Source organism: Gigantopelta aegis, chromosome 3 (assembly GCF_016097555.1).
Source record: "Gigantopelta aegis isolate Gae_Host chromosome 3, Gae_host_genome, whole genome shotgun sequence".
Lineage (NCBI taxonomy): Eukaryota > Metazoa > Mollusca > Gastropoda > Neomphalida > Peltospiridae > Gigantopelta > Gigantopelta aegis.
The window spans coordinates 17,797,534-17,811,147 of record NC_054701.1 but is presented as its reverse complement, the minus strand read 5'-3'; the positions used below and the strand labels follow the sequence as shown (position 1 = coordinate 17,811,147).

General features: G+C 36.5%; 1 protein-coding gene across 2 annotated transcripts in view; it reads left to right on the top strand.

Moving 5' to 3' along the window:
• LOC121367624 overlaps positions 1–13,614 on the top strand; it is a 50,999-nt gene that overhangs the window by 17,722 nt on the left and 19,663 nt on the right. The window contains exon 1 of one of the 2 annotated variants that reach the window (XM_041491912.1): positions 11,335–11,514. The exons of the other annotated variant lie outside the window; for it this stretch is intronic. The gene's annotated coding sequence lies outside the window, so the exon portion shown is untranslated. Of the gene's footprint in view, positions 1–11,334; positions 11,515–13,614 lie in introns of those variants that run through there. 2 annotated transcript variants of the gene reach the window in all.

The window sequence follows — 13,614 nt, the reverse complement described above, 5'->3', positions numbered from 1 at the left end:
TAGTTGTGGGGGAGGGAACAATAAAAGCTAGATTTTTAAATTTATACAGAGGACAAATACAGTACATTTTTATCTCATCATCGAGTAGGGTCCCGGCCCTCCACCCCCACCCCCCTCCACCCCCACCCCTGCACCGGTTCCTATGAGCCTGATTACAGACCACCATGTAGTAAAACTGATTATATCAGTCTGAGATAGTGTTGATCGTTACACTGATGTCGATTACTGGTACATATTTCACTGTACACATTTCACATTGATTGTTTGCTGCCAGACTGTGTTAGTAATCAGAGCTTGGACAGGTTTCATCTGACTGAGATTTACAGTTAACAGAGATGAATGTTCATGATGAATGAATCACTGGTATGCATCATGGTGATTGACAAGTTGAACCAGACCTGTCAACCCTCCCGGATTCCGCGGGAGTCTCCCGGTATTTGATCAAATCTCCTTTTACCTGTGCGGGAGACAGTTTCTCCTTTTAAATGACATTTTTGTAAGTATAAAAAAAAATCGATCCTCTTTTGTCAAAATAACAGAAGGGAAGTAACTCTGCCTTTTTTTCTCATTCGGCAAATGTCGACTACTTTCGGCTTCTGAGAATGTAACAGGCCGAATTGTCCCGACTGTTTAACCTTTGCCGAAGTGAAAATTGTGGGATAGCCTATTTATATTGTTAAAAAAAGCACATGGAGTTTATAAAATGACATGTAATTATAATGTTTGTTGTCATCGTAATGGCTACAATGCGTGTTGCCGCTAATTCAACAGGCTGTGTATTGACATTCAGTGTTGCCATATAAAAAAAAAAAAATATCCAATTTAGTTCTAATAACACCTCTGAATTGTAAAATGTCTTCCCACTGGATTACATAATGCAACTATGACGAATCTGAACTGCCAGACTCCGAGTTGACAGCGATACACACGATGCATGTTAAAATCACATGTCACAGCAAGACAACGAAAAGACCAATTAGCTGTATAAACATACTTGTGTCAGTTAATTTTGTATGTTTGTGCAGTAAAATGTTGGTTATAAGGGTACACTTCAAGAAATTATTTTTGTACAATTAAAAAATGTTGTGTTTGACATTGACATAAAGTTACTCACGGAAATGGGTATAATTCCGGTATATTTTACACGATGTCCGTAATGAGGTTTTACTTATGATTAATGAAAATACAATGTTTATTGCATCATTATAATGATTTTAAATAAGTACCACGCCACCGTTCCTCATTATAGTAAAAACTGAATATTAATTTATAAGATTTATATAAATTTGTCTTTGGTACTTAGGTACACTAACCACAAATGATAATGTAACGCAACCTGTAAGGCTGTAAGTGTAATACCGTAAATGTACTAATTAAATTTTGTATTTCTTGTTCATGTTCTTAACATTTTTGGATAATTTTTTTTTTTTTTTTTTAAATATGTATTAAATCATAATAATATTTAAACTTTAAAAAAAAAAAAAAAAAAAAAAAAAAAATAAATAATTGTTTTTGTTTTTTTTAATGCCAAGATCTAAGGTTAAGAAGTATATATGACATTATAAAGTATTCATATAACTTATTGTAATAATGTTTTTTTTTAAATCTTGCGATTTTGGGTTAAATTGTGTGAATTTAAAAATCTCCTGCTTTTTGACAAAATCTCCTGCTTTTTCAACACACACCTCCTGCTTTCTCTTGTCTAAAGGTTGACAGGTCTGAGTTGAACTGCAAACAGGGCTTGACATTAACACTGGACTAGCATTTACTTTTTTTTACAGACATGGCTCAGCATTAACTTAATTTGGAATAATATTTAATCTTGACAATGAGAGCTCAACATTAATACTGAACTAGCACTTAATTAATATTTACAGTCAGTCATCAATATTAACACAAGACCAGCATTAAAGTTATATAGAGAATAACTAATTAATGACATCGAATATCGGCTTTATCATGTGAAGGTAAGAATAGGAAGCCTCCCAAACCATAAAATTTAAGGGGAAAAGCTATTATTTCTGTTATTTTAGCCAAATTGTACGATGACCTAGAGGTCAAATGAGCTTTTGTAATGTAGATATGCATGTGACGTCACATGAGTGATGTCAAAAGTCATATCCTGCTAGTAACAGGATATGACATTGCTTTATCTGTCATCATATTCTGTCAATAGAAACGGTAGTTGCAGGATAAAAGATAAAAAACTTACAATTGCTGCCTATTGTAAAATTATAGAAATGTAATAATTTTGCATATTGAAATAAACAGTTAATACAATCATATTGTCAAGTTATAATATAGAAATATTTATACTTTTTTAGTTTCTTACCCTTGAATGCCACATTTACTTTAATGGTTAAAACAATTATTTTCAAAAATGAAATATTTAATTTAATAATTATAGGAAGGAAGGAAGGAATGTTTTATTTAATGACGCACTCAACACATTTTATTTACGGTTATTAGTTGTCAGACATATGGTTAAGGACCACACAGATATTGAGAGAGGAAAACCGCTGTCGCCACTTTATGGGCTACTCTTTTCAATTAAACCGGCCTTGGTGGCGTCGTGGTTAGGCCATTGGTCTACAGGCTGGTAGGTACTGGGTTCAGATCCCAGTCGAGGCATAGGATTTTTAATCCAGATACCGACTCCAAACCCTGAGTGAGTGCTCCGTAAGGCTCAATGGGTAGGTGTAAACCACATGCACTGACCAGTGATCCATAACTGGTTCAACAAAGGCCATGGTTTGTGCTATCCTGCCTGTGGGAAGCGCAAATAAAAGATCCCTTGCTGCCTGTCATAAAAGAGTAGCCTATGTGGCGACAGCGGGTTTCCTCTAAAAAACAATGTCGGAATGACCATATGTTTGACGTCCAATAGCCGATGATAAAATAAAAAATCAGTGTGCTCTAGTGGCGTCGTTAAATAAAACAAACTTCACTTTTCAATTAGCAGTAAGGGATCATTTATATGCACCATCCCACAGACAGGGTAGTATATACCACGGCCTTTGTTATACCAGTCGAGGTGCACTGGCTGGAACGAGAAATAACCCAATGGGACCACCGATGGGGATCGATCCCAGACCGACCGCACCTCAAGCGAGCGCTTTACCACTGGGTTACATCCTGCACCTAATAATTATAGAAACTTTGTTGTAATTTATTTAAAAAAAAAAAAAAGTCAACATTTAACGTACAAAAGATCATGAAAGAAGACTCTGAAGGTGCAACATTAACTAGAAAAAAAAGTAAAGTTTGTTTTATTTAACGACGCCGCTAGAGCACATTGATTTATTCATCACTGGCTATTGGATGTCAAACTTTTGGTAATTGAGGGGAAACCCGCTACATTTTTCCATTAGTAGCAAGGGATCTTATATATGCACCATCCCAAAGACAGGATAGCACATACCACAACCATTGATATACGAGTCATGGTGCACTGGCTGGATTGAGAAATAGCCCAATGGGCTCACTGATCGAAATCGATCGTAGATCCACTATGTGTGCAGGAGTGGAATTTAGCTCAGTCAGTTGAGTGCTCACATGAGGTGCTTGCGTCACAGGTTCAAAGTTGATTGGGGTTTTTCTCATTCCAACCAGTGCACCACAACTGGTCAAAGTCTGTGGTATGTACTTTCCTGTCTGTGGGAAAGTGCATATAAAAGAACCCTTTCTGCTAATGGAAAAAAGTAGCGGGTTTCCTCTGATAACTATGAGTCATAAGTACCAAATATTTGACATCCAACAGCCGATGATTATTAAATCAATGTGCTCTAGTGGTGTTGTTAAACAAAACAAACTTTAACTTTAAATTTCTATTACAGTGGGACTGAACCATAGGTGAAATTCACACAAACTCCACACACACACACATACCAGTTGCTGACACACATGGCAGGGTCAACATCAGGTTGAGGTGACAGGTGAACACTTATTGAAGTTTAATGTTCAAAATATTGATTACATTCAGTTGTTCAACTGTAGGACATAACATTCCATTGTAACATCAGCACACTAATAACAGCTGATGCAGGGTTGGTTTTAGGGAGAGTGTGCAGCAGCTCAAAAGGGGTGCCTACAGTATTAAGAGAGGGGTGGTGGAGGGGCAGTGTTTTAAATTGGGCAGCCACAGCATTCAAAAGTATAATAATAGACACAACAGATTGCAGTGTTGAAGCCACTCAGCTGCCACCCAGAGTGAGTTCATAGCTTGTGAGGAAGTGTATGGCCACTAAACCCTGACGTTTCTCCCACTAACCAACAAAAACTAACCATTAATCTCTTTCATGGACAAATAGCTGAGGTGTGTGGTCAGGACACATTTCTTCAACTTTAATTGGATATAGGCATAAAAATTTATTAAAACGAATGAATGCTTACACATACAGTGAATATCTTCTAAAACACCTGTAGTTCCTATGTTTGTCAGTGATCTGATTTACAGGTAGAATATGCAGTGTTTCATTGTCACCTTAACTAAAATGTGCAGCTTCAAAAGAATAATGGTGAATGTCTGACATGTTCAATAATGGCAGATCTTGATGTGTGAAGTTCGGCTTTATGTGGCTCGGTAGATCTGTTATTTAATTAATCCCCTGAGATTGGTATTTCCCACCAGTAAGATTAAAGCACCAGTCCATGAGACGAAACCTCAATGTGTGTGTGTGTGGAATGTTTGATTAATCATGTGCGGCGGTCAATCTACTGTGAAAGCTACTTTGTGAGGATTTGTTCGGCCTGTCAGATGGACATTTCATGCATTATTAAATAGTTTACACAGATTTTATTGCCAGTTTCCAAGAGAATAATGATATTTTATTACACAGTAATAAACATTATGCCACCAATGCTGGCAGGGTATACATACATTAAGACAGTGTTCATTTACTGATTAAGTATAGTCAAAATGTCCTATCAAGATCACCCTAGAGAGGATTTTCAGAATGCTAAGGTGGCTTCTTAACACGGGATATTAGTTTTATGAGAATAGTAATATGGACACTTAAAACAGGTGACTGTTTATATGTATTATATATTAGATTTGTGAGGATAGTCAGTTGGTCTTCTAAGTCAGGTGGTTGTTTAATACAGGTCAGTTTGTACTGTATTTTGTGAGAATAGAAAGGTGGACATTTATGAGAAGTAGCTGATTAATCCAGGTCAATATGAACAATATTATTTATTTTTATAAAAGCTGGGTGGTCTCCATATACAGGTCAGTTTGTAGTATCCTCACGGTATGGGTTTTGACGCAGATAAGCAACGATCTCGCGTAGTGTAAAAATAACAATGTTTTCTGGTTATTTACAGAGATATAACCTAATGTATATACATGTGTATATCATTAAAATATAAACATTAAATTCAAGTGAGATTTTTAGTTTTTAGTTTTAGCTTACATGTGCATACTGTAATATTGTAACCTATTTGATGCGGCATGTATTTTGACGCGGAACATTCAGATAACTTGTGAATGACCAATATTCAAGGAAAACAACTCCAACAACTGGAAACGATGTGTGGTGGTCCATAAATTCCATATTAATAATACACGTCAAAAATAACACAATTAAAATACATTTTAAGCAGATTGTCACATGTAAACTATATAGCCCAGTGCAAACATAGTCACTACTTGTACCTTGATAGGGTGGGAGTAAATTTGACAGCCATTCGAGACTTTTTTGTTTGTTTATTATTAGTATTATTCAAAACAAAGTCCACTTTACATTTCATGTGAAATAGATATTATTTTAAGATGTAATATGCACTTGAACATTGTTTAATCCTGACCCAATAAAATCGTATGCAGTGCATGTATAATAAGGACAGGGGACTCGTTCGGACGTCCATAGAAATAGATTGAGGTAGAGGTGATCAAATTGTCTTGTGTTGATTTCATTAGTAGCAGACGACAATATTTCGTGCAGCAGGTGAGTAAAATTCATTGTGAAAATTTGGAGATAAGGAGATGTTTATGTATGTTACAAAAGTGCCTTATGGAAAATAGTACTTTTAATTACATGGTATTTTTAATTGTTTATACTTACCGCAAACTGGCAAATTGTAAACATTGCATTATTCTTATCAATAAAAAATACTTCTGTCAACAAAAATGTTTGCATTTGACGTCATAGTTTTTCTTTGATGACGCACAATTGTTATTTAAAGATAGCACGCCAAAATACATACTGCGTCATAATACATACCGAGACGATATATTAGTTTTGTTAGAATAATAATGTGGACACGTATAGTCCATTCCATCCTCATACAAAAATGTTTTTTGTAAATTCAGTTTGGTTTGACATAAAAAGAAAAGTAAATGTGTTTTGGAAATAACAAAAAAAAATCCAACTATTTTTGTGTGCAATTTACAAAAACTATCAGCTCCAAAATAAATAACTTATATAATGGTTGTATAATACAGGTGTGTATAGGTTTGTGAGGATAGTCAGGTGGTCTCCCAAGATAGTTGGTTAATTAATACCGGTTAGTTTATACTATATTACTTTTGTGAGAACAGACAAGTGGACACTATATAGAGGTGGCTGCTTAATACAGGTGACTATGTACTGTGTTAGACATTTGGATAATGGTAAGATGGTCCCTTATCACAGAGGTGGCTGACTAATACAGGTTCATTAATAGTTTAGACCGGTGCCTGATTATAGTGCTTGTTTGAGCAGGTTTTACTTCATAAGCTATCAAGATAGAGGTCAGGGAGTCAGCTGAATCCTCCCCCCCCCCCCCCCCCTCCCCATGCTGGATCAAATATTTGCATTTGGGCTAAAACAATGAAGATGTTCGGGGGGGTGGGTGGGGGGGGGGGTGGAATGAGCTGGCCTGAAACTCTTTAACCGTGTATTTCCATAATTCTACTCACAGTTTTATTTGTAAGCTACATGTGTATATAAAAATGCATAGTGATTTGTTTGGAACCCTATATAGCTGTTAGGTAGCAGGGGCGACAGTGTAAAAAATAGTGGTACGGCTCGTTGTTGCCAGATTCGCCTTTCAAATTACTTGTAAGGACATTTTCACAGATACAACAAATATAACCCACATGAACACACACACAAAACTGGTGCAGCTATGGCCATACCATCCGTACTGTCTGCGCCACCCCTGGGTAGTAATACAAATATGAATAAATGTTGTTATATCCAGGTTTGGGCCTGTGCAGTACCCACCAACCTACCCACCCCCACCCCCTGCTGTACAAAATTGGGAGCCTGGGCTGTATGCCTGTTTGACTGTATATGTGTCAGAAAAGAAAAATACCCTCTTCGGTATTCATTCATTTCATTTCAACTTATTTTCATGCTTATATCCAATTAAGGTTCAAGCATGCTGTCCTGGGCATACAACTCAGCTTTCTGGTCTCTCTGTCCAGGACAGTGAGTTAGTGGTTAGTGAAAGAGAAAAGGGTGTAGTGGTCTTACACCTACCCATTGAATCATTAAAACTCGCTCTGGGTGGGAACCCAGTGTCAACCAGCCTTATGTCCAATGGCTTAACCACGAGGCCAGTAGCCTCTTGGGTATTAAAAAAAGTTGTATTAAATTGAGCAGCTGCATGCAAAAAGTATGGTTATCGCAATGTACATGTCTGTGGGATGGTGCATATAAAAGATCCCTTGCTTCTAATGGAAAAATGTAGCAGGTTTCCTCTCTAAGACTATATGTCAAAATTACCAAATGTTTGACATCCAATAGCTGATGTTTAATAAATCAATGTGCTCTAGTTGTGTTGTTAAACAAAAAAACGACTTTGTTCCAGTGTACCTTTTACTGGTAAGTGAGACTGAGTGTACCTGTACTTAAGTGTGTGTGTGTACTTAAGTCGGTAATCTATGACTAGTTTCAATATCATTTCTCAGTCGGCGCACTTGACACAGGAATGTAAGCCATGTAGAACTGAGATAAATAGGTCTTTTCATGCATGAATAGCTACAAAATAACACTTACACTGAGTCTAAAAGTGTGAGATTGTGATCTAAGGAAAATACAGAATATTAACAGTTTTAAACCTATTTTACAGATAGATACATATGTTATATAGGCTACAAGTAAATCTAACAGGTAACACTGATGAGATTCAAACATACAAGTCTCTGGGTGAAAGTACTGTTCTTTAAACCTTATTACTAATTAAAACTTACACTGAGTCTAAAAGTGTGAGATTGTGATCTAAGGAAAATACAGAATATTAACAGTTTTAAACCTATTTTACAGATAGATACATATGTTATATAGGCTACAAGTAAATCTAACAGGTAACACTGATGAGATTCAAACATACAAGTCTCTGGGTGAAAGTACTGTTCTTTAAACCTTATTACTAATTAAAACTTACACTGAGTCTAAAAGTGTGAGATTGTGATCTAAGGAAAATACAGAATATTACCAGTTTTAAACCTATTTTACAGATAGATACATATGTTATATAGGCTACAAGTAAATCTAACAGGTAACACTGATGAGATTCAAACATACAAGTCTCTGGGTGAAAGTACTGTTCTTTAAACCTTATTACTAATTAAAACTTACACTGAGTCTAAAAGTGTGAGATTGTGATCTAAGGAAAATACAGAATATTACCAGTTTTAAACCTATTTTACAGATAGATACATATGTTATATAGGCTACAAGTAAATCTAACAGGTAACACTGATGAGATTCAAACATACAAGTCTCTGGGTGAAAGTACTGTTCTTTAAACCTTATTACTAATTAAAACTTACACTGAGTCTAAAAGTGTGAGATTGTGATCTAAGGAAAATACAGAATATTAACAGTTTTAAACCTATTTTACAGATAGATACATATGTTATATAGGCTACAAGTAAATCTAACAGGTAACACTGATGAGATTCAAACATACAAGTCTCTGGGTGAAAGTACTGTTCTTTAAACCTTATTACTAATTAAAACTTACACTGAGTCTAAAAGTGTGAGATTGTGATCTAAGGAAAATACAGAATATTAACAGTTTTAAACCTATTTTACAGATAGATACATATGTTATATAGGCTACAAGTAAATCTAACAGGTAACACTGATGAGATTCAAACATACAAGTCTCTGGGTGAAAGTACTGTTCTTTAAACCTTATTACTAATTAAAACTTACACTGAGTCTAAAAGTGTGAGATTGTGATCTAAGGAAAATACAGAATATTAACAGTTTTAAACCTATTTTACAGATAGATACATATGTTATATAGGCTACAAGTAAATCTAACAGGTAACACTGATGAGATTCAAACATACAAGTCTCTGGGTGAAAGTACTGTTCTTTAAACCTTATTACTAATTAAAACATTTTATTATTGGTAGTATTTTCTCACCATCAGGAACAATATACAAATTATACGGTAACAAATAATAACATCAGGTGAGTGTTTTAAACCTAATATAATTGCACAGTGTTTAGAAAGGGTTCAGGTAATGAGAGGTTAGTTACTAGGTATTGTAAAATATTTATTATTAATTCAGACTTTGTCGTGAGGTGGGGGGATAATTGCACAGTGTTTAGAAAGGGTTCAGGTAATGAGAGGTTAGTTACTAGGTATTGTAAAATATTTATTATTAATTCAGACTTTGTCGTGAGGTGGGGGGAGTAATTATGGTAAGCCATTAAAAATATTAGCACATTGAGCATTTATATTTGTTTAGTAACACACACTTTATGTGTAACCGGCCTTGGTGGCGTAGTGGTTAGGTCATCGGTCTACAGGCTGGTAGGTACTGGATTCAGATCCCAGTCGAGTCATGGGATTTTTAATCCAGATACCGACTCCAAACCCTGAGTGAGTGCTCCGCAAGGCTCAGTGAGTAGGTGTAAACCACTTGCACCGACTAGTGATCCATAACTGGTTCAACAAAGGCCATGGTATGTGCTATCCTGCCTGTGGGAAGCACAAATAAAAGATCCCTTGCTGCTAATCGGAAAGAGTAGCCCATGTAGTGGCGACATCGGGTTTTCTCTCAAACACTGTGTGGTCCTTAACCATATGTCTGACACCATATAACTGTAAATAAAATGTGTTGAGTGCATCGTTAAATAAAACATTTCTTTCTTTTTTCACACTTTATGTGAAACAGGCAAGGTACATTGTACATACATGGGATCAGTGCCTGCTCGTGGTTACTTTTCTATCACTGTGTGCAACTGTTACAGGTATGTAACATACATATTTATGACATTGTGTGAATTGCTACCATGACTGTTAGCCTGGTATTTGATAATCAGTTAGTCATTTGATATATACAGTGGGCATCCGTGGATCCAAGTACAAAGTCCAGTTTTAAGAAGTATCTGGTTTAGGGTGTTTCTCTTCTGTACTGATATAAATTAATAAAGAGGAATCATGAAAAATGTCTAGTAGTTTTTATCAAATTACAGTTTACAAAGGGTCTGGTTTTAAGGGGTTTTATTGCAATTGGATGCACTAACACTTGAAGCTTGCCAGTCTTAGACACACTCTCCGAGTTCCCTGTCGAACTCTACCCATGACACAAATAGAGATAATAAAGCCAGTAATAGAACAATGTGCTGGGGTGTTCTTAATTCACTTGGCAGCTTGCTATAGAATACCATAAACATAGGAGTCAGAAGTGACACCCCTCTAATCTGGACACTAACGGGGTGAAGTGAAACGTCTGGTTTTAAGGGATATCCAGTTTAGAGAGGTTATGTTCTGTATTAATATTTAAAAAGGGACCATGAAAAATGTCAAGTTTTGAGGGAATACCAGTTTACAGAGGGTCTGGTTTTGAGAGATTTCATTGTATAAACCATCAATTCTCATTTGGTATTGTGAAAGTACTAGAGATGAGATGAGATGATGGCAAGTTCCATTTAGACAGGTCAACCTGTGAATCATAAACTGTTACTGATAAAACCATGTGCTGGCCCGGGTGTTAGTATTTCAACTCACAGCTGGCTATAGAATGGCTGGCTATAAGACTGAGTGAGTATATGCCCACTGTTCCTTGTGTTCGCTGATTGTATGTATTGTGAATGTTCTGGAGATGTCGGCAAGTTCCATTTAGACTTGGTGAATCAAAAACAGTGTTACTGATAAAACAATGTGCTGGGGTATTAGTTTTAGTAATTCACCTCACAGCTGGCTATAGAATTGTTGCCTATCAGTCTGAGTGAGTATATGCCCACTGTTCCTTGTTTTCTGTGAGTGGATGCATTGTGAACGGACCAGAGATAAGTTCAGATAACTTGTCTGCATGTTCCATTCAGCCAGGCGGGAGTGAATCCGAAGCAGTGTTTTATTCACTCAGACAAAACACACTGAGTTAGAGATACATCACGAAAAGGTCAGGCCAATCCTATGTAGGAAGTCACACAAAGAAAAATTACACTTGTCTTTATTGTAAGGATGAACTATTCGCTGTTAGTTTCCTTTATGTCTGCATGCGTGGAGTCGGATTACCTGTAAATATTATTGTGACTGTAATTCTTTCTTAAAGTATTTTCAAAGGTAAGGTTCCTACATATTAAGATTATATATATAAATACTTGTAATGTTACATACATGTGTGTTTATATCCTTTTTATATGCCATGATATACCCTTCATTAAAATTACAGAGTTGGTGATGATATCCTCATGGTTACTATTTTTATAAATATGATGTACTATTACATGATATTTCATTTTGATAGAAATCTTACCATGAGGTTGTCACAGCTAAATAAAACATTGTTTGTCTTGGTAACTCATGGGGGGTGGGACGTAGCCCAGTGGTAAAGCACTCACCTGATCGATCCCTGCCGGTGGGCTCAATGGGCTATTTCTCATTCCAGCCAAGGAGCCATGACTGGTAATACCAGAGGCCATGGTAGATGTACATGTATGTACTATCCTGCCTGTGGAATGGCACATATAAAAAAACTTGCTAGTACTGGGGATGTAGTAACAGCACAGAGAGCTGCACACACTTTCCTGTGAAAATGTGGACATGTTAAGTGTTCCTCAAAAAGAATGTGATTCTGGACTAGACTATAGACACACCCATGATTAATCAGTTTTCACTTTAAAAAAAAAAATACTGGTCTTCCTTTCTGCAAAACCTTTTCACTTTTGTATTCATGGACGTGAATACATAATTTTATTCATCACCTCATATTCGTGATATGTATTGTATTCGCCACCATGTGTATTCGTTACACCTCTACATGCTAGTAATAAAAAAATGTAGCAGGTTTTCTCTCTAAGACTATGTCTAAATTACCAAATGTTTGACATCCGATTAATAAATTAATAAATGATTAATAAATCAGTGTGCTCTAGTGGTGTTGTTAAACAAAACAAAAGTTTAACTGGTAACTGATACACATTTAAGTGCATGCAGTCAGCATGATTCAGGATATCCCACTGCCTGTGCAGACATTTTGATGGGTGTCAGATTGTCTTTCATGGAAATATTTCTCTGGCATTCCAGTTATCAGTTATTGCACACAGCCAGCAGTGCACCATGTGGGTTTCATTGCCAGCACTAAAACAGGTTTCTTTAATCTGTGGACTTTTATTTCCATGTTTCCAGTGAGCCACAGCAAAAACGCATTCCGTGTACACGATAAGTGTGTCACAAAATGTCTTAACAAGCTGAATGATGAGGATGTGGTTCACTGGTAGAGTGCTCACTTGAGGTGTGGTGGGTTATAGGATCAATTCTGGAAAGAGTTTGACCCGTACCCCTCTGTAGCAAAGGCTCTAAAGACTAACCCTATAGCTAAAACAACCCTAACCATCGAAAGCGGGTATGGGTCGAACTCATGCCTCAATTCTCCTCAGTGGATTGTTCTATCTGAATGTGTTCCATTTCATATGGTGCTCCATGACTGGTGTGTGCTGTCATAGTTTGTGTATGATAGTATGTATACAAAATGTCCATGTTTTTTCAGTAGGAGTAGCCTATGTAGAAGCAGTGGGTTTCAGGGTTTTTTTCTTGGGGTGGGATGTAGCCCAGTGGTAAGGCGTTCTCTTGATGCGTGTTCGGTGTGGGATCGATTCGGTGGGCCCATTGGGCTATTTCTCATTCCAGCCAGTGCACCACAACTGGTATATCAAAGGCTGTGGTATGTACTACCCTGTCTGTGGGATGGTGCATATAAAAGATCCCTTGCTGCTAATTGAAAAAGAGTAGCCTATGAAGTGACGGCAGTGGGTTTCCTCTCTCAATATCTGTGTGGTCCTTAACCATATGTCTGACGTCATATAACCATAAATAAAATGTGTTGAGTGCGTCATTAAATAAAACATTTCCTTCCTTGTTTTTTCCAAACAAAACTTTGAAACAATCATTTGCTAGACATTAAATAGCTGTAGTTTAGAACATGGTGAGATATCATTAAACTAATATTCCTTTCCTTTTAAAAGCTCCCTTTTGTTGCTAATTGGTAGGAGTAACCTATTTTGCAGCAGCTTGTTTCTTCTCCAAGTTCTAGGCCACTCCGTTAGAACCTAATGCCACAGTAAAAAATTAAGTCAGTGAGCAATTTTTTTTCACAAGTGGAATATACTGTACTAGGCAAGGACTTTGCCACATGGAGGAAGGTTTTTTCAATATTTCACATTG